Source organism: Chenopodium quinoa, unplaced genomic scaffold (assembly GCF_001683475.1).
Source record: "Chenopodium quinoa cultivar QQ74 unplaced genomic scaffold, ASM168347v1, whole genome shotgun sequence".
Classification (NCBI taxonomy): domain Eukaryota; kingdom Viridiplantae; phylum Streptophyta; class Magnoliopsida; order Caryophyllales; family Amaranthaceae; genus Chenopodium; species Chenopodium quinoa.
The window spans coordinates 1321552-1343267 of record NW_018745024.1 but is presented as its reverse complement, the minus strand read 5'-3'; positions in this window follow the sequence as shown (position 1 = coordinate 1343267).

Here is a 21716-nt window from a genome sequence, read left to right as displayed (position 1 = left end):
ATTTTAATTTTTTGAATCACTCAAGCTTTTTATGAAATTGAAAACTGCATAAGTTGCACACTATCCCATCCCAAGGTTAGGTAGATATAGGTTGGAAAATGAAAGGTCTATCTTTAGACAAGGCTCAAAGTGGTTTATGAAGAAAGGATTGTATATTTGAAAGGTGAAAGGAGATATGATGTGGCTACAAGGGGTGCCTCAAATCATTGGTATACCTTGTGCTTAATTCGACAATGGATTTTTTTTTTTTTTTTTTGTTTTTTTTTTTTTGCAATGTAATGAAATGATCATATGCAAGAAAATAAATGCTCATTTTATTAAAGGAAAAGAAGGTATCTACAAAATTAATCTAAGGGAAAAGAAAGGTGCCTATGCTAGACTTATTGGGGAAAGGAAAAAAGAAATAGAAAAAGAGGTCATGAAATCTTGTCGTTGAAGCTCGCCTCTTGTCTTGTGTCATTCGCTTCATCATCACCCAGTCTTCTCGCTAGCTAGAGGCAATGGGATATTGTTTGCTTCTATGAGATCTTGAATGAGATTTTGAAACCTGTAGCATTCATCAGTGGTATGACCGTTTCCTCGATGGTACTTGCAATAGGAGTTGGGATTCCATCTCGAAGATAGATTTTCTGGCGTTGGATCCTCGGTAGGGCCAATAGGTTTGATTAATCCTCGATCATAGAGATGATCGAAAGCAGCATCGTAGGTCATTCCAATGGGTGTGAACTCTCTCCTGGGTTTCCTTTTAGATCCTTGATTGTCCATGGCTAAGACACCATTATGGTCAAAGGTACTAACATTATTACTAGAGTGGGCGTTTTCGGAAGAAGAAGGATTTTCGTTCATCTTCCCTTTCCAGCCACTGTGGTTACTATTGTTAGTAGCCTTTTGCTTTGCGAGGTCATCTTCGATTTCAATTCCGATGTCATAAACGGCCTTGAAGGTATTCAGATTGTGTTGATATTTTAAATGCTTCGAATATTTCTCTTGGAGATTCTTGATAAACATCCTCACAGATTCTTTTTCAGTGGGCACCTCAATCACCTTAGCGGAAGTTTCCCTCCATTTATTAAAGAAAGAAGTAAAGGCTTCATTCTCCTTTTGTCTTAGCATCTCAAGTTGTCTATAGTCAGTTTCAACTTGAACATTGCACTTGTACCTATCAATGAAAGCGTTTACTATCAATTCCCAGATAGAGGTTTTCTCTTTGTCAAGGAGAAGTACCATTGCTGGCAAACGGTTTCAAGAGATAGAGAGAACAGAGAGGGGAAAACCTTCTTATCGATACCCTTAATGTTCATTATAGTTTCAAAAGCACTTATATGGAAGTAAGGGTTATCTATCGCCTTGAATTTAGGGATGTCAGTGGCGTTGAACTTATGAGGAAGAAGTTCCTTGTCCAGCGAGACCCCTTGTGAACTCATGCCCTGAAATTTATAGTCACTAGATAGCTTGCTCAAACTCTCTTGCATAAGGTTCATTTGTTGTTGCTTCACAGGGTCATCAATTTCGAGGGTTAAAGCCTTTAACACCTCAATCACGTCATTCAGTTGATTCCTAAGTTCATTGACTTCTTCTTGACTTGCCATTATCTTTTTAGCCTTCCTCTTTTGACGAATTGGTTTATCAATAAGTGAGACTTGAATAAAGAGGTTGTCCTCGATTAATCGCCCTTATTTCCTCGACCAAGTACTGTGGAAAAGGAATTTGGGGATATTGATTGTTAATTATTTGACTTAAACTTTATTCAACATGCAATGGATGGAGGAAGTGAAGAAATATTGGAATAGAATGTGAAGAAAAAATGATGTAGATGGAGGGATATGGAGAATTAGGAATAGAATGTACCCCCAACTCAAATGACGGAAAAAACCGACTCATGCATGAGCCTAAGACATGGTCATGGTGACATATACTCAAAGTGTGTGCTAAGACTAGTGAGTGTAGGTGATATGTTAAGACTCGTGTCATGACCATGTGGCTTAACTATGTGACTAGACTCAATTAATGACTCGACAAGGTACTATTGACATCGAAAATTAACCGACTTAATTAGCAAACTGGTTAATTAGACACTAAGTGATGACTCGACCAATAATCCGAACTGTCGGCAAAACGACAGGACTGGCGTCGCACTGTGTAGTGTAGCGCCAGACGACAGAGGTGTCGCCAGGCGCCACACTCCACAGAGTGGCGCTACAGTCCAGACTTTGGCGCCAATGCTGGAGCTTCAATCTGGGACTGTTTTCGATGTTATTAATCAACAGGGGTATGCCTAAAGTCGTAGTAGGTCAATTCTGATTAAAATATTACTTTATTTACTCAAATTAATTAATTAATTAGGCAAAGTTCTTTAAGTCATTAATTTATTTAATCTCAACACAAGTCAAGAAAACGGTTAAGAAAACATATGTATTCACAACAAGTAATGCACAATTAGACAAGTAGGCATAATATGATGCAATGAGTTTGCAACCTAACCATGGCTCTAGTTCTCTAAAGTTCGGGATATGGTTTAGTCAATAAAGGGTCCATGGTTAATTGTCCGGATGCACCGCGCGGAAGCCTAACCGTTAAGGGTTGGCGCGAGTGGATGGGACACCGCGAGTTTTAGAAAAAACTCGCTTCCATGGTTTGGTGAATTCAACATTCTCGGATGTACCCTTTGATGCTCAGAGCGTTCAATCAGGTAGATAGAGCATGAATTCCCAGAGGTTTATGTCCATATGTAGAACACATATGGGTTTCAGAAAAGTGAGAAAAACTCAATCAGGAAGTAGGATCGAGCAAACAATGAAAAAAACTGGTCGAAATTAGAACGCATATTTCTCGCTCGGTATTGGAAGAATTTGGCGCCAGCAAACTGAGCTTGGGGCCAAGTTTTAGCTGTAGCGCCTGGCGCCAATGCTGGCGTCTGGCGTTACAATTAAAATTTTGGCGCCAATGCTCTGGTTGCTGACGCTAATTCCTACATGCCTCAGTAGCTTTCTGTGCTCGATAAAATTTTCCAGTTTCGCGCAGTGTTATTTCGGTCCTAGTTGTGAAAGATATTTCTCAAATTTCGTACGTGTAAAATCCTATGTTTTTAACTCATTACGGATGGTCTTTAGAATGAGATATTTTTTATGCATATGACAATAATGTTAATCAAAATTACGCACATGAAATACTTAGAACGTTTCGAGTCTCATCCACTCATTCTAAATTATTGCCGAAACAAATTCAGGAATTAAAATAGAAATCCTCCCCAGTGGAGATGCCAAAAACTGTAGGGAATAAATTCAAGCGTTAACCCCTAGCTCGAACCATACTGTGATCATACACTAATGTACGGTGGCGTCCAAAAGGGAAGAAGATAGAGCAAAAGAGTCGCCAACAAGTTTTAGGAACTTGTAAACCGTTCACAGGGTGAAGGTTACACCCCTTAACGAACCAAGAGATCGTCAACTCCATAAGGTCTTGAATCAAATAAGGGTTCGGGGATGAAGGTACAAATCCAACCTAAAAGAGATTGAACCTGCCCTAATAATAGGCCTTTACTTTATTCTGATCGTATTCATGTGCGCTTTTTGACTAACATGCAATCAATAGGATTAACCCTAAACCTGTTTAATCTATGTTGGTTGAATATTAATGCATAAACAAATCTATTATTGGCGATCACTTGAATTATAATCACATTAACCTAAAACAAGATTATTAATATCTCATTAAGCGTGATTACAAGTACCAATTTCCTTTAAACATGCATAAAAGGTGTGATCAAGCAATAACAATAAATATCAAGCAACATAATAATAATCAAAATAATAATTATAATCATAAAATTATAACAAACATAATAATTAAAATTATAATAATCATAATAATAATCATAATCATAATCATCATAATCACAATCATATTAATCATAATAATCTTAATCATATTAAAGCATAATAATAGTAAGACCCTAGGCATGATACTAACAAGCCCTAACATGTCACTAAGCAATAAAAATCAAAGCTTTAACCCTAATATGATACTAACAATCATAAATATTAGGAAGAACATAGAAGGCATCGCAACAATCATACTTAATATTAAAATCACCCTAGACATGATACTAGGAATATCATAATAACAATATAAACATGATTTCTACATCATAACATTAAAAAATCAATTAAAGTACTTACTTTGATGCCTCGTACCTTTTTCTAATAACAAAATACACACGTTAGTAACTTCAAGGAAAATAATAAAAAAAATAATTAAATTAAATAATAATTGAAAGAGAGATTTGGGACCAAACCCTCAGAAATTAAACCTTTCACGTCTATGGCGAAGTTAACTTCGAATATGGCTAGGTGTTTCTAGATCTTGTGAATGCGGAATTTTGTATTTGAAAAGCAAGTTTAGAAAAAGATGGTGAATGAATGAGAGAATTGATGATTGTGAATGAAAACTGATTGTAGGTGAATGAATAAGAATTGATGAGAACTGGTTGTTGATGAAATCTGGTTATCGAAAACGGAGTTTTTAATACGTTATTTATAGAGAAATCAGCCAAAAAGATAAAATATCAAAACAGAGCATTTGGCGCACCTAAAACAGAGCTGGCGCCAACGCTAGCTGATTGGCGCCAGGCGCCAACATTAGCGCCAGGCGCCAACATTAGCGCCAGGCGCCAATAGCTGGCGCCAGGCGCCAGGTGCCAATGCCTGGCGTTAGGCGCTAACCCTGTTTTTGACGTGTTTTCTAAAATCAGATAAATTTTGCCGTACAGGAGGATAAAATCGTATCTTTTCCTCAAAAAAGTTCTTTGATTTTAATTAAATTTCTGAAAAGTCAACAAAAGTCAATTTAAAAATGCTAATTGAATTAGGAATGAAAAGAACCTTCTAGAAGAATTTAGAAGACTAAAACCATTCCTAATTGTATTAGGAATGATAAATCTATATTAGGCCCTCCCCTAGATCATTGGGCCGCATATAAGGCTCAAACCGGGTCTAGTTTAGTAAATTGGCCATAACTTCCTTATTATTCATCGGAATTGGGCTTATAATATATCGTTGGAAAGCTCTTTGCAAGCCCTATCCAACTACACTACTATTGGACCCATATCATGGACCAACAAAACTGGATTGGCTGTTTTCTTAAAAATAAGTTTTCAAAAACAGAGAGAAGAGAAAAGAAATTAAAACTATCCGCAACACTAAGCTTTCCACACTTTCACTTCATTCGATTATGATTCGACGTGAAAGGTACTCATCATCGGGTTTGGTTTTGGGGAGACACAAATGGGTGTCTACAAAATGCAAAGCAATTTAAAAAGGATTTTGATAATTCGCGCGCTATTATGTCTAATAACGAGCGAAAACCGTTGAAAAATGATTAAACGGATCAAAATTCGGATACCAGTCATTTTAGTGACCAATATCCGCGCGCAACTCAGTAGGTCGCGCTGGCCAGGCGCGCGCATCTTTCTGAGTTGCGCGCGACATTCAGTTCAGCAAAAAGAAAATCGCAGAAGTGATTTTTCATTTCGCTTTCTCTCTCTTTCCTTCCTCCATTTTCACCCCTTTCTCTTTCTATAGAGCTCGGATTTTCGTGATTTTCGAAGCTAAAGGAAGCAAATTTCGTTCTTAATTCATTTTTTCCATAACCCAATGTAAGTCTTTTGCCATTTTTTGCTCTTTTTTGGCTGAATTCGAACAATTTTTGAATCGTTAAACCCCAATTTTCGAATTTGGGGTTTTTCGATTTCGTCCATTATTCTTGAAATTGTTTGTTACATGTTGTCATGCTATTCTTAAGGAGTGTTTTGCAACAAATTTCATGAAAAATGGTTAAGTATTGAACCTTGTATGAGCATTTCTTCGCTTAAATTCGTTCTTGCCTTTTTTTTGCTTGAATGTTGCTCGAATTTGTTTTTTTCTTGTTCATTTTCATTATATTTGTTGATTATAAGTAGATTATAGTATTAGAACTAACATTACTTTCATAATTCATATTTTGTAAGTTTTAAAATTGAAAAATGGCACGAAGTATATACTTAGTTTGTTTTTGCCATATTCGAACTTCAAGATTGTTTGGTAGACGATAATTGCGTTTTGTTGTTACTATTATTCGCCTGAAAATAATTGATTCCTTGAGATTTTGAAATATAATCGATCTCTTGAATACTTAGTTGAAACTAGTATAGGATGGCTTTTGTGGGTGTTTGAAAGCCCCCATTTACTGAGTTTAATTGCAGGATCGTAGCCCCCAAGCATGAGTGGCATTCGATTTTCGTGTTTCATCCTATCGCTATCCGTTATGCTGCCGAAATGGATCTAGAACACGTTTATTAGCTTAGTTTAGAAAGTAAACAATAGAGAAACCTCGTTTATCATAGCATGGACTCGCCTCCATTCGTCGATGCTGAGGAGATTTTAGTAGGTCCTGACGAGGTAGTTTTCCCTCGAAAGAAGGTGACCCGGCCTCGTGAGGAGGTTTGAGAGCAACGTGCCGCTGCTGATCGGCGTCGCCAGGAGGATGTGGTCTGGGAGGCTCCTCCCAACTGGGACCTTAGGGTCCTTAAGTGGGACCCAGACCATCACGTCTCGGTTTAAGGGTGGCGTGGCATCGTGAGTTTCTTAGGCCTCTTTTTCTTTCCCTCTTTTCTTTTAGGAACCGTCTTTTATTATCTTGGTTCTTCTTCTATTTTTTTAGGGTGAGTCTAGCATGAGACTGTACGGTTCTGGTGACTTGCGGACCCGTTTTAGAAGCTTACCCGACGTAGTATGGGACATTGTGGAGCTTTCCGGGATTGGTCGCGCGCTAGCGACTCTTTGGGACTTGTCGAGTCAGTCTGCTTCGTCAGCTTTCCTTCGCGGATTGTTGGAGTTTTGGTGGGATTCCACCAACACTTTTCACTTTCCGTGGGGAGAGATGAAGGTCACCCCATACGACTTCTCTATTATTACGGGTTTCCCTTTTGTAGGCGAGTCTGTAGTTATAGAGACCGTAGCGGGGTCGGACTTGAGACTGAGGGGCCTCGTGGGGGATCGTCTAGCATCGGTCCTTCATGTGTATCCTCAGACTTGTCCGTTCTCGATTCTTGCCGACGAGTTATCGGCTGATGAGGTTGATTGGCAGTGCACACCTGAGCAGCTGGCTCGGATATACATTGCCCACATTCTTTCCGCCACTCTCTTGAGTGATCGGGGAGAGCGTTTCCCTATCGAGTTACTTACTTGCCTCTCAGACTTGGGGCAGGTAAGTAACCTGAACTGGGCAGAGGTGTTGTATGCCCATATGCTTAGAGCTGTGGGCAAGGCGACCTGGGTAGTGGATCCTGCGACAGCTATTGAGGTGCCTCGGATTTCCCTTACATGGCATGGTCGTATCCTTGAGGTATGTACCTTAAAATTTTCCTTTTAACTCATATATACATTTTTTTTTTCTTTCTAAGCCATTTTTCTTTTTGTTTAGGCTTGGGGATACTCGTACCTGCCTTTCTTAGCCCCCAGGGTGCTCGGGGCTGCTTGCTTTCCTATCGGCCATCGACTGGCCATGGTCAAGAAGAAGCGAGCTACTTCAGCCGACGACTTTCGCCAGAGGATTCTTTCAGCGACTTGTGCGTCGGTGAGTATTTTGACAACACATGTATATCTCTTTTCTTTTTTTCTTTTTATATTTTGTTTTGATGATTTTCATGTGATTGTATTAGGTCGATCTCCGTCCTTGGAGTTTGATCGTTGGAGTTCCTGAGGATATCCGGTCCGGCATGGTTCGTTGCCAGTTCTGGGATCTCTACTCGGGACTTCCAGTGCTGTAGAGGACGGACGCTTGGTTTTTAGGCGAGCGCGTTCTTTGACAGCATTCGTTAGAGGAGCCTGTGGTCCCTATGGATCCTCCGGTCCGGATGCTACGTCCGGATTTGCTGTCGACCGAGGATCGAGCTCAGGCGATCCTTGGTTATCCAACGGATCAGCTGGTGTTGTCGGATGCTTCCTATCCGGCTTTTATTGCATCCTAGCTGACTCCTTTCCCAGATTTTGTTCCGGTTAGTATCTCGATTCTTTTTTTTTTGTTTATATATATTTTTTTTTCGGAACTTCGACCCTCTTTTTTTTATCGTTTTATTTTTTTTATATTTTTTAGCGGGTCGAGCTAGGTGGTTGGGTGCCTCCTTCAACGGAGATCACGTATACCGATGCCGTTGGATCGGTAATTCGTGAGATCCTTCCAGCAGCGGAGGTTGATGAGGGGATACCGTTTGTTCCTGAGACGGTTGAGTCGGTATGTCCTTTTGTATATGTACTTAAAATACTTCTATTTTTGTTTCATATACATTTATCTATTAATTGTCCTTGTATTTTTTTTGGAACAGGTTCCGCGGGAGTCCGTGAACGGCATGGTGAGGACCTTACGTGCTTTCCGAGCTGCTTATCGTAGAGCCCTCGTGACTTTGTCATGCCGTGATCATCGGATGATTGCGATAAGTTTTATATATATTTTATTTGACGATGTTATTACATTGCATGTATTAATCTTTGGTTTGAGATTTTATAGGATGTACAGCAGCCGTCTAGCAGTCGTAGAGCACACATTTTATTTTATTTTTTAGGAAACATTGTACATAGATTTCTTGTTTTTGTTCTACATATGACACACATTTTCTTTTTTTTGTATGTCATATTATTATTTTTTTGTTTCCATGTGTACTTAATAAAACAAAAAATTAAAAAATTTTCCGAGGGAGGGAAAGGGTTCCGGACTTACCCCCCTCGAAAAAACTAACAAAAGAAAGAAAGGAAAAGGAAAGAAAGAGAGAAAAAGGAAAAAAGAAAAGAAAAAAAAGAAAACAAGAAAAAACAAAAATAAAATAAAAAAAGAAAAGGAAATAAAGAACACAAGAGTTAGCAAAAGGCAAGCATGTTATTAGTCTTACGATTTCGTTAAGATTCCGTTATTATGTAAGTCCAAATACGGAAATAATCCTAAACCACATGTCGCGATAGAGGAGACGCGCGCATCTGATGGAGTTGCGCGCGGCTGTTGCGCGCATGTGATTTAGTTGCGCGTGGATGTCGCGCGCAACTTCATGAGTTGCGCGCGCCACCTGTTTCTGAACTTTCCTTTGGGCGAAAATTGCCGAAAATTTGCCCCTCATGGGTCTATTTAAGCATGGTTTCATATAGGTTTCTGATCATCTCGCATTCATTCGCTTAGTAATTTTATAAGAACTAAAAGAAATAATCTCTCTAAATTTTATTTTCTTCTTCTCTCTTCTTTTTCTTTTTTTAAATATTGAACAATGGTAAAAACCTTTGAACAACTGTTGAAGCAATGGGTCACCTCCCTTTCAAACGAGGACAAACTAGCTTTCAAAATTTATCACCTAGATCCCCTATTGAACTATATGCAATTAGTGATTAATTTTGACTTCCTTCATGCCGCGGTTAACCATTGGGATTCCAACCACCATATTTTCTTATTTAAAGGGGACGAAATTATTCCCCTTCCTGGTGAGTTTGAGGCCTTGCTAGGCTTCCCTACAAATACTCTCCCCGTGACTTATTCGCCTCCATTGTCAGATCCCAAGCTTGTATTCCAAAGATTTTTTGGCTTGTCTAACAATGACATGACTAATATTGGAACTGATGAAGGCGTGAATTTAATTCAATTTATTGAACATTTCGTCGCCCCTCGTGACAACATGACTAAACAACGCTTTAAAATTCGTGCTTTATGTTATTGTCTTGTTGTCAACTGTTTACTTAGGACAGGCAAATAATATGGAGACTATTCCATGGTGACTGTAGTTGATCAAATAGAGGGGTGTCATTCACCCGCTCCTTTGACTTTGGCGGAAACCATTCTATGCTTGAATCGCCTTAGAGGAGATCTTAACGAAAATGGCTTCACAGGGAGTCCACTCCTGTTGCACGTAAGTTTTTTTTTTTCTTATTTTGAGCGCATGTTAAGGAGATGCGCTGGCACTGCCAGCGCAATCTCCTATGCTACGCGCGGATGGCGCATGAAACTTCTCAAGATGCGCGCGCCACCTGCTTGTGTAAAATCGCAAACTGATTTTTTTTTTACTCTTTTTTTTTTATTTGGCTCATGGAGCGTTTGCGAATAGTCGACCAGCCATAAAACATTGAGGCCAACGGAGTGCAGACATTCCCTGGACGTCGAATCCTTTACAAGCATAAGAATGAAGAGGAGTGGACGTCGTTCTTTTGTCACGGGGTTCCTAACATACGCTTCTTGATTCCTTGGTGGAACATAAATAATATGGTTGGGAGTAGTCACAATTTCCCTTACATTAGGCTTTTAGGCCTATCTAGCGCTACTTACATCTTTCCTTGCAGGGTAATGAGACAATATGGGATGAAACATATTATACCCCCGCAAGATTGTGACGCACCCAAGGATGTGTCTTTTAGACCCGAGCGAATTTTTCGTTGGATAGAGTATTGGTCAAGTCTTCCAAGATGGGTAGTACAAAATCCTACTGTGAGCATTGTATTATCTTCCTTTTATAAGGCTTGGATGAATGCGGCGAACAAGGGCAAGTTAAACAAAGCCCGTTCTCAATATCAAATTGCCACAACTCGCAATCCACCTAAGCCTCTAATGCATTCGACCACCACTACTCCTCCTAGTGGTCAAAACAAAGGAATGAGAAGAAAATTGGACTTCTCATCTCCTAAGGCGCGTTCGAAGGAATCTAAAAGGAAAGCTCCTTCCAAACCTGAACAAAAAGGCGTGATAATCAAGGAACCTTCGCAACAAACCCGAAAAAGGACTCTAACAAAAGCTCCGGAAAAAGGAAAAAGGGTTGAAAAGGCTCCTATTCCCAAATTGAAGAACAATGTATGGGTCAAGAAGAAGAATTTAGGGGAGAGTTCTAACGTTTCTGAAAATACTGCGATGGAAACTACTCCTCCATTATTCGTGGCAATCGAGGATATAGTGAAGCCTTAGAATGTTACACAATTTTATTATGTTTTTTTAAATAAAGTGTAATCATTACTATGCCTTTTTTTTTTTGCTTTACAATTTAGTTCAACAATGTCCTTTCTATTTATTTTATTGAATGAAATAAAATGAGCTTTATATTTCGACATTTTGATATGACCGAATCTTATAGATTGCCTACGTATTCGCATCACAAAATCAAGTCATTACGTAGTTCTTTTTTTTTTATATATATATATATTTTTTCTTTAACTCCTTAGGTAAAAGTTAAATGAAAAAATTAATCAAACTTTGTTTAATAGAGAGTTAAATCAAAATTTAATTTTTTATTTTTTGAGTATATGTTTATGTTTATGAAACGCCCTTCTTTCATTGTAAGTAGAAGTTACAACTTCGTTCAAACAAAAAAGTTTGGGTTCGCAGTTTGACAGTTAGGTGGCGCGCGCAACATCTGAGGTTGCGCGGGCATGTCGCGCGCAATTTAATCAGTTGCACGTGGTATCCGCGCGCAACTATTCAGTTGCGCGCGACACTTGTACTACGAGTGTTTCGATTTTTTTATTTATATTTTATTTTTATTTTTATTTTTGTGCTATTTACCCCCCAAGTGTGCAGATTTTTTTTCGTGATGTTCGAAGAAAATCTTAACACTTAGAATGGTTTATTATTCTTGAATTACCCCCCTAGTGTTATGTATTTTATTGTGTTGTTCGATAAAATGCATAACACTTAGAATCGTTTAGTTGAATGCTAATTTAAAGTTGGTTGTATGAATGAACGAGTAATCCAGATTTCATATGTAATATTTTTTAAGCTGATCAATGTTTATTAATTGGCGAATTTCATCTCCTCCAATGTCCATTAATCTGACGGCCCTCCTGATAGGATTTCAATCACGCGGTAGGGACCGATCCAATTAGGTTTAAAGTTTCCTCTTGGATCGGTAGGTGGACCCCTAACCTCCTTTAGTACAAAGTCACCTTCTTTTATGTTTCTAGGTTTTACCCTTTTATTAAAATGACGCGCAATGCACCTTTGGTAGACGTGTACATGATGCAAAGCTCTTAATCGTCGTTCATCGAGCAATAAGAGCTCTTCATACCTCGCTCTTACCCATTCAGCTTCCGGCAGCTTACTTTCGAGTACGATGCGTAGGGATGGTATTTCCAGTTCGACTGGTTGAACTGCGTCCATTCCGAAAACTAAGGAGTATGGAGTTACCCCTATTGATGTTCGTATAGACGTTCTATAACCCCATAGTGCAAAGTGTAGTTTATTCCGCCAGTCTTTATAATTTTCTGCCATTTTCTTAATGATGACTGTTATATTTTTATTTGCCGATTCTACAGCTCCATTCATTTGAGGTCTTTATGGGGATGAGTGATGATGTTTTACTTTATAACGAGTTAAGAGGGTCTCAACTTCAGCTTTGAATTGTGATCCCTGATCACTAATTAGTTCGTGTGGAACTCCATATCTACAAAATATGTTTCGTTCGAGAAACTTTGCGACATGTTTAGAAGTGATATTAACGTAAGAAGCAGCCTCAATCCACTTAGTGAAGTATTCTATGGCTAATAATATGTACTCGTGCCCTCCTGCTCCTGTTGGAGAGACCTTTCCAATTATGTCAATTCCCCAAGTTGAAAAGGGCCAAGGGGAAGTGAGATTATATAGTTCAGATGGTGGAAGGTGTTATAAATTAGCAAACATTTGGCACTCTAGACATTTCTTGACATATTGTATGCAATCATGTTCCATAGTGGACCAATAATACCCTTGTCGTGAAATTATTTTTGCGAGCATTTTACCATTCATGTGAGGTCCACAAACACCTTTGTGAGTATTCTCCATAAGCCGTGTGGTTTCGGGTTGGTCTATACACAACAAACTTTGACCGTTAGGTCCTTTTTTTGCATAATTGACCATTTAATAGATCGTATTGAGCCGCAAGTGTTCGTAAGACTCGTTGGTCTTTTGATGAAGTTTTTTTCGGATATGTGCCATGAGTAATATATTGGAGGATATGATCATACCAAGGATTGTTTCCTTCGATGTCATTTATTTCCTCTATTGCGTTGCAATATGATGGTTCTTCTCTTCTATCAACGCATAATGGCATCATATTTAAGTGATCTGGAATATTGATCATTGAGGCTAATTTTGCTAGCGCATCGACAAATTGATTATCATCCATAGGGAGATATTTGAAGTCAATATGTTCAAAATGCTCGATGAGTTGCTCTAGGTGTGCTTGGTATAATATCATTGTGGATTTCTTTATTTTCCATTTTTTCAGTATGTGATTTATTATCAAACTGGAATCTCCATATACCTCTAATTTTTGCACACCTATGCTAGCTGCTGCTTCTAATCCAATAATGCACGCTTCACATTCCGCGGCATTATTAGTAACCTCAAAGTCTAAATTTACAGAGATTGGAGTATGTGCTCCCTCTGGACTTATGAGTAACACTCCTACGCCACATCCTTTTTGGTTGGATGCACCGTCGAAGTACATTACCCATTTGTCATCTTGTGTCATGAGAATCTCTTCATCCGGAAGATGAGTAGTTTCTGCATGACTTGTTTGAATTGGATGTTGAGCCAGAAAGTCGGAAATTACTTTTCCTTTCATTGATTTTTCTGGAATATATTTTAACTCAAATTCGGCCAACATCACCAACCATTTGGATATTCTTCCTTGTATAGGTGGTTGTTCAAACAAATACTTTATTGGATTTTGTTGAGTAATCACATGAGTGGTGTGTGGTAGCATATAATGTCGTAATTTTTTAGTTGCCCACACTAATGTTAGAATCTTCTTTTCTAGAGTGCTATATTTTGTTTCATATTAGATGAATTTTTTTTACTTATGTAATATATTATTGCACGCTCGACTTTTTCTACCTCTTGTGCTAACATGGCTCCTGTGGCCGTGTCTGTAACTGTTATGTATAGCCTAAGAGGTAGTTTGGGTACTGGTGGTGCTAAAATTGGTGGACTTTTGAGATAATATTTGATTTTCTCAAAGGCCTTTTGGCATTGATCGTCCCATTCATGTTTTTCTGCTTTTTTCAATTTTTTGAATATTGGCTCACAAGTCATAGTCAATTTGTTAATAAATCGACTAATGTATTGAAATTTGCCAAGGAACCCCCTAATTTCTTTTTTCTGTTTGAGGGGGAGGCATGTCAACAATTGCCTTTATTTTAGAGGGATCAATCTCAATACCGCAAGTGCTTACTAAGTATCCGAATAACTTGCCAGAAGTTATCCCGAAGGCGCATTTTTGTGGATTTAATCGCATATTATAATCTTTTATGCGAGTGAAAAATTTGCATAAAGCTTTTATATGTCCCATTCTATCTTTGGAATTTACGATCATATCATCCATATACACTTCTATTTATTTATGCATCATATCATGCAAGAGAGTCGTAGCCGCTCTTTGGTACGTAGCTCCTGCATTTATTAAACCAAATGGCATGACTGTATAGCAATACGTCCCCCAAGGGGTAATAAAGCATGTCTTTTCTTCGTCTTCTTTTGCCATTAAAATTTGGTTGTAACCTGCGTATCCATCCATAAAGGATAACATCGCATGTTCAGCCGTGTTATCTACCAATATATCAATATGTGGCAGAGGAAAATCGTCTTTAGGGCTAGCCTTGTTAAGGTCCCTAAAGTCGACACACATGCGAACTCGTCCATCGTTTTTAGGGACTGGGACGATGTTCGCTACCCATTCTGGGTAATTACATACGCGAATGAAACTTGCGTCCAATTATTTTTGTTCTTCTTCTTTTATTTTTAGTGCGACGTTAGGTTTCATTCGTCGAAGTTTTTGTTTTACTGGTTTAGAGGTAGGGTTCAAGGGAATGGTATGTTCCGCGATTTCCTTATCTATTCCAGGCATGTCCTTGTATGACCAAGCAAACACGTCTTCGAATTCTTTGAGTGTCGATATGAGGGTCGATCGCTCTTTCGAATTTAGAGTTAAGCTAATTTTGACTTCTCTTTTGTTTTCATTAGTTCCTATATTGATTGTTTCAGTTTCTTCAATGATAGGGTTCTTTTGTTCTCGTTCATTCATTAGTTCAACCAACTTATTAATGTTATCATCTTCATTAGATTGATTATTATAGCATTTAAAAGATTCAAAAGAAGGCATATACTCGAAAATATAGCTCATATTATTAGAATAAAAAGAAAGTACATTAAGAGAAGAATCCTTTTTGGGATTCTCATCCTTAGAACTAGAAAATAAAGACTCAGTAATGGCCACAAGGCCTAAATTTTTAGCTTCCTTAGAGTCTATAATAGATTCGTCGTCCGATTCTTCAAACATCTTCCCTTCGCTTGTGACGATTTCCAGCCTATCGCCTTTGTGATTGGTCCATTTGAAAGATTTCCTCCATCCGTGCTCCAAGGTTTCATTAGAAGGGGTGATCAATGAAGTTGGGTCAAAAGCTTCATCCTGGATGGCATTTTGATTGGTCATTGTAGCGACATGATTTTTCTCTAGTCCAAATAGCAAGTTGAATGCTTGCCTATCATAGCACCCCGGATTTGGGTACTTTGATTTAACGATACTAAAATCGTCATCCAAGAAGTAGCAATCGTGAAATATTTTGAATCCAGGCTTCTTGATTCCTTCCAAAACCAATGGTTCTGGAAAGTCATAGCATGGGTAGTCTTCTCCCTCCCTAATGAATTGTCCATTAAGGGTTTGTTGATAGGATGGGAGTAAAGTGACTATCCCCTTGTTGTTATCATCTCTACGTGCCTTTCTTTTTGCATCGTGAGACTTCAATTCTTCTTTAGTTAGTTTGTATCCCAATCCAAAGGAGAAGCTTTTCTTTGGGATAGGAAGTAAGAAAGATTTTTTCATTCCTATTCCCAAAGGCATCCCAGGAAAGTAACTACTCTTAAATAAGATGTTGTTTACTATCTGGGTGGAACATGGATAAAGATTGAAAGATTCTTCCAAGTCTTCTTCCATTTCTATTGTGCAGATTGGCTCCACGGCGAATCCCCACATGTCCTCTTCATCATTGTCATGGTTTATTTCTAGGAGTGGATTGATCGTTTATTGCTATTTTTAGGGGAGAAGCATGTATAGTCATAGAAAGCCCTTGATAGTTCAACCTAATCATTTGATGAAGTGAGGATGGTATTGCACCAAGCTCATGTATCCAAGGACGTCCAAGTAGAAGGTTGAATGTAGGTTTTATGTCCATAACATGGAATTCAACCATCTTTTGTATTGGGCCTGTGGTAATTGGTAGCTTAACAGTTCCACAAACCGATCTTCTCGAGTTATCATAGGCCCTAATGCTTTGTGTTTTTGATTGAAAATCTTTTTCTGGATTAAGGCCTAAATATTTTGCAGTTCGCAATGGGCATACGTTTACAGCTGACCCATTGTCTACCAAAGTTAGAGGGATGTTATATCCCTTGCACCCCACAGTTAAGTATAATGCATTGTTGTGGGTAGTGTCTTTTGAAGGCAAATCATCATTAGTGAAAATGATCGACTTGTCAGATTCTCGCTAGTAAGCAAGCTAACGAGATCTTGAGGGGTTGTGTCCGTGCTTACAGACAAGGCCGTTAGAGCGTTCATAAGGGAATTCCTATGTTCTTTAGAAGTACTTAGGAGTTCCCAAATGCTAACATTCGCCTTGGATTGGCAAAGTTGTTTGACCAATGGATCTTCCACCTCAAGAGGAGGTGTATTTTGTACTTGAACTTGATTTTGCGTGGTCGAAGATCCATTTGGTGGTGGTGCCTGGTAAATTCGTCTAGAACGAGTTAAATGATCTATCTATTTTGGATTAGTTGTAGGACTTATGAACCAACTTTCTTCTAGAGGCTTTGAGCGTGCCTCCATTTTAAGATGTTCCATGAGTTGAGCTTGATGCCATTGTTCATCCAAGGAGAGATTTGATAAGTCTTGTGACTTCCCCAAGAAATGATCCCAATCAAGCGCTCCATTTGTTTCATTTTGTAAACAAGATGGAGGTGGGACGGCGGCATACTTAGAGATATATAAGTTTTGAAATTCGTCGTCCCATAGCCCACATACTTCATAAGTTGCCCCTATGAGTATTGTGGGTAGAGGTTTTCCTATAGGTGTGATGTAGTTCAATGGATTGAACGTATCGCTTCCCATATGGTCCTCATCAATGTGAAACACCCCCAAGGGGGACGCATTATTGTTTGGTTTAGGCGTGGGAATTCTCCCATCGTCTACCAAATCCTGTATTTGATATTTTAAGACAAAGCAACGTTTAGTGTCGTGTCCATTGCCTCTATGATAAGCACAATAAGCATTACCATTCCAATTAGGAAACCTTCTTTCTGGTGGAGTGGGTGGTGTTGGTCCTGTTGGTGCAAGTAAGCCTTTTCTATTTAATTTTTCTAACAATTGTTTATAGTTTACAGGAAATGGAGTAAATTTTCTTTCTTTTGTCCATCTTTTCTTGGGATCATTATATTGATTTGTGTTGTGGTATTGCGTGGAGGTCGCAAATACATCAATAAAGGATGATGAGCCATCATTCCCCTTCTTGTAGTTATTTTTAGGTTGATGATGATGAGGCTTAATTGCTTTTTCTTTAGCAAGATCATCTTCAATCCTAGTAGCCACGGAATAGACCTTTTGGAAAGTTTCTAAACCAAGGTAACGTAGATGATTGTTGTACTTATCATGACAATTGTCAATAAACTTTTGTACTAGCTCGAGTTCGGGCGGCCTTTGGGCAAGGAGGGCCGCCTTTTCTCGCCATCTACCATAGAAAGCAAGGAAACCTTCATCGTCGCCTTGCTTAAGCATTTCGAGTTCACGTAGAGTGGACTTGAACTCTACATTACTCTCATATTGGGTAATGAAAGCCGAAACTACATCTTCCCATGTTGCTTTGAATTTTGGGTCTAGCCCATAGTACCACTCTCTCGCGGTTGGGTCTAGAGACAAGGGGAAAGTCAAAGCGTAAAGCTTAGGATCAACCCCCTTTAGTGCCATGGTGCCAGTGAAACACATTAAATGATTTTGTTGATTATTGGTCACCTTGAATATTGGTAAGTCTGTAGCTACGAACTTTTCCGGCAAAGCAAGTCCTGCGGGAGGAGCAAACTTTTCTGCGTCAAAGTACTTGTTCCCCATTGTAGAACGAAGAACTAGCTTCTTTAACGACTTTTCTTTGATGGATAATTGTTCCATCTTTTCTTGTAAGGCTAAAGCTTTAGCATTTTTCTTACTAGCCTTTTCAATTTTCTTAATTCTCTTTTCCTCGGCTTCTTGAGCCTTTTCTTCTCTCAAACAAAGAATCTCATCTTGAAGTTCTTGAGTGGTAGACATCATTATTGGACTAGGACTAGTTGTCGAAGGAGAATGGTTTGAAAGGGTTGGATCTTTAGGTGGTAAACGTAGAAGGCGAGCATTCGGGATTCTTCTTTCCCAAGATTGTAAACCGGCCCTAAAGAAGTACGAAAGGATAAGTAAACCAATATGCTTGCTTGGAAGGGGAAGAAGGAAAAGAAAAAGAAAATGACGCAAGATATATTCGAACGGATAACATTGCCCCCCAACAATTCTTGAATAAAGATATCGTTTTAACGAATCAACTTGTTTTTTGAAAAATCAAAACTGACTCGTACAGTGGGTGCGTACAAGTAATTGAGTTGCGCGCAGATGTCGCGCGCAACTAATTTTCTTGTGCTGGGTATGGGCGCGAAAATCTGTAAGTTGCGCGCGCCACCTGCTCGTATGACTTTTTTTTTGTTCGAGCGTTTTTTTAATTTTCCCTTCTTTTTTTTACATCGTTCTTTTTTTTTTTTTTTATGTTACTCGTTGAATATGACTCTAAATTACGAAGAGACGACTTCGTAATTGGGAACCTAGACAAGCTAAAAAGACGAAAGAAATCTATCCTAACATGTTGCATATAGTCATGTAATCACATAAGCATGCCACAAGTTATAATCCATATATTGCCATTCTAAGGTCGAAAAGGCTTGGGTGTCCAAGGTACCATATCTTAAGAAACGACGCACAAATCAATCACTCAACGAGTTGACTCATGACATTGCTCTCCCAACGTTTTGTTGATGATATGGGTGGGGTGATTGTTATTGATTTCGGGATAGAAGCCTGGTGTTGTCAACCCCTAGTAAATGAGCCAATCCCCATGGTTTAAGTGTGCTATACTTATGCATGATGCAATGTTGCTTGTTTGACTTTTAGTTTTGTGCAAAAGGAAGATATTATGCGTTCAAGTCTCGCTCTCTAACTAGAGATTATCCAAGTTAGCTCTCGTTACAACCCATAGTTAACCTGGTGTTGGATACCTTGGACCATAACTACGAACTAATCATGTAACCTCTAAGTCCCCAGTGGAGTCGCCACTGTAAGGAGGGTGTTCCCATCGTAGGGGATCTTTCTCCTTAGATGCCCATGGCCCTTTGAAGCCTAGGACTTTACACTTGTTAGGGTGTATTAGGATTTGAATTCCAAACTGTTTGGGAGACCTTTGAATTAGAGATGATTCTATCATATACGCTTTTTTGTAAGAAACAAGTAGGAGTCGCCAATGAGTTTTAGGAAAAACCCATAAACCTCGTTCATGCCTTTCTCCCAAGTAGAGTTCAAGGGATATTTAGCATGAATCATAAGTTTACCCATGCCCAAATTGGTCTAGAAAACCAGAAATGAGTTCGGGAGCGAGGGTACTAAGATAACGTTCCCTTTAGAGGGGAATCGCGATCCTAGCCCTAGTGCGGCCTCTACTAGCTCTTCCTTTGCACAATTTCATTGCCAAACAATATATGCAACGTGATACCTAAAAACTATGTTAATTGATTTTATTTACACACATTAATTCACATAGGAATTACATCGTAAGGTCGTTATTCTTATTTAATCAAATTCGTGAAAAGAACAATAAAATAAACAATATTCGCCTTGACTTAGGTGACCAACCAACAATTATTTTATTCAATTCTAATCTTGATTAACGAAAGAATACCATGTGAAATCAATTAATTTATTATTTTAAGGCGATCAAACAACACTAATTAATTAATTAAATTTCTTTTAAACAATAAAAATAACGGTGATTTAACTAAGTGCTCGGGAATTTACCACTTCTCTTTGCTAGATCTCCGTTTAGGACACTTATGGACTCCTTCTTGTTGGGGAACCTCCACCGTAGTAACAAAATATCGAAAAGGGTGAGTGTTTAGGAAAAGAGGGTTTGGATGCACAAGTTCACAAATATTCTGCCAGCGTTTAGGTTAATTTTCTCTGTTGAAGCCTCGGATTAGGGTCTTATTTATAGGGAATGATTAGGTTTAGGGTTTAGAGCATTCTGCCGCAGCAGGTGTCCCGCGCAAGTGAATAGGTCGCGCCCGGTATACGCGCGCAACTATTTGGCTTGCGCGTAGCTCTATGGTAAGATTTGATTTTCCAATATTTTAATATTCTGAATCTTACGTGAGCGCATCTCTGAAAGTTGCGCGGCCTGCCGCGCGCAAATTAATAAGTTGCGCGCGACTGCTGAGCGCGACTTTGTGAGATGAGCGCGATATTTTCCACGGCAGCTTTTATTTTAATCTAGACGCTCCTTAATCCGTAATTATTGGGTTTTAAGCACGGACTTAAGCCTAATTATGATCGGGTTTAGTTAATTTGGACCTTGTGCTGGCCTTGTTCTTTTATCTGGGCTAGTCTTTTGTGTTTTGTTGCTTAACCAGTTATCCATAAGCATTCTTTACTTTGATCCAACACGAAGATGGTTTTATTTATCGTCATTGCACTTCCTGTCGGGACAGGAGGCTAAAAGTAGATGTCTACACTCACTGCCCTACCCCTGGGCAAGTCCGCCCTGGCAGGCTGCAGGGCATGGAGATAAAGAAGCTTAAAGTCAGAATTAGCTTTATACAAACGATCGACCGAATCTTTCGACTTGCATTACTCCCAACAATCCCCCACTAATGCAATCGAACAAGAGAGATAGAAATCTAAGCAATAAAGGAAAGGATAAGCGCATAAGTGAAACAACCCAAAAGGATTGAAATAACACATTAGTGGAGTGGAGTGCTCAACATTCTGTAGAGTATAAATTGAACTCCTAAGATCATTGAAAGAACCCGACACCACACACTATACCTTTAGAGGATTGATACAATTCCGCGACCGTATGAAACGTCATACAAGGCCAACATTCCTTTGGATTTCTAGTGAATGTTATAAGGGACCTAAGGTTCCATAGGAGGATGCCAACCCTGCTCACTCGCATAGGTGTCTCATCAAGTTTATTTCATCATATAAACAACCCTAAAGGCTATGAGAACTTTAAGGACAGAAGTCCAACCTTCCCACATTGGTGCTTACATCAAGTCTAAGATCAATAGACCACTCAACTGGGCTATGGATGCATTAAGAACACAACGTTTAACCTTTTGTTGAATATGTATCAAGTCTTCTCACAACTCCGCTTTGGAGTGAAGTTTGTGAGGCTAGATATATCAACCACAACATTACTCAAATAGTTATAAACTATGAGTCTTCAATTAAAAATAAACAATTCATCAAGTTCATCATATAAACCATTTACATAATGGAGTTATGGATACTCCTTATTAAAGGATGCACACACTATAAATATTGTAAATAAATTACATAGGCTTCAAGCCCATGCCACTTGATGAATCCTCTACTTATACCTTTTGTAAATGGATCCGCAAGATTCATTTTC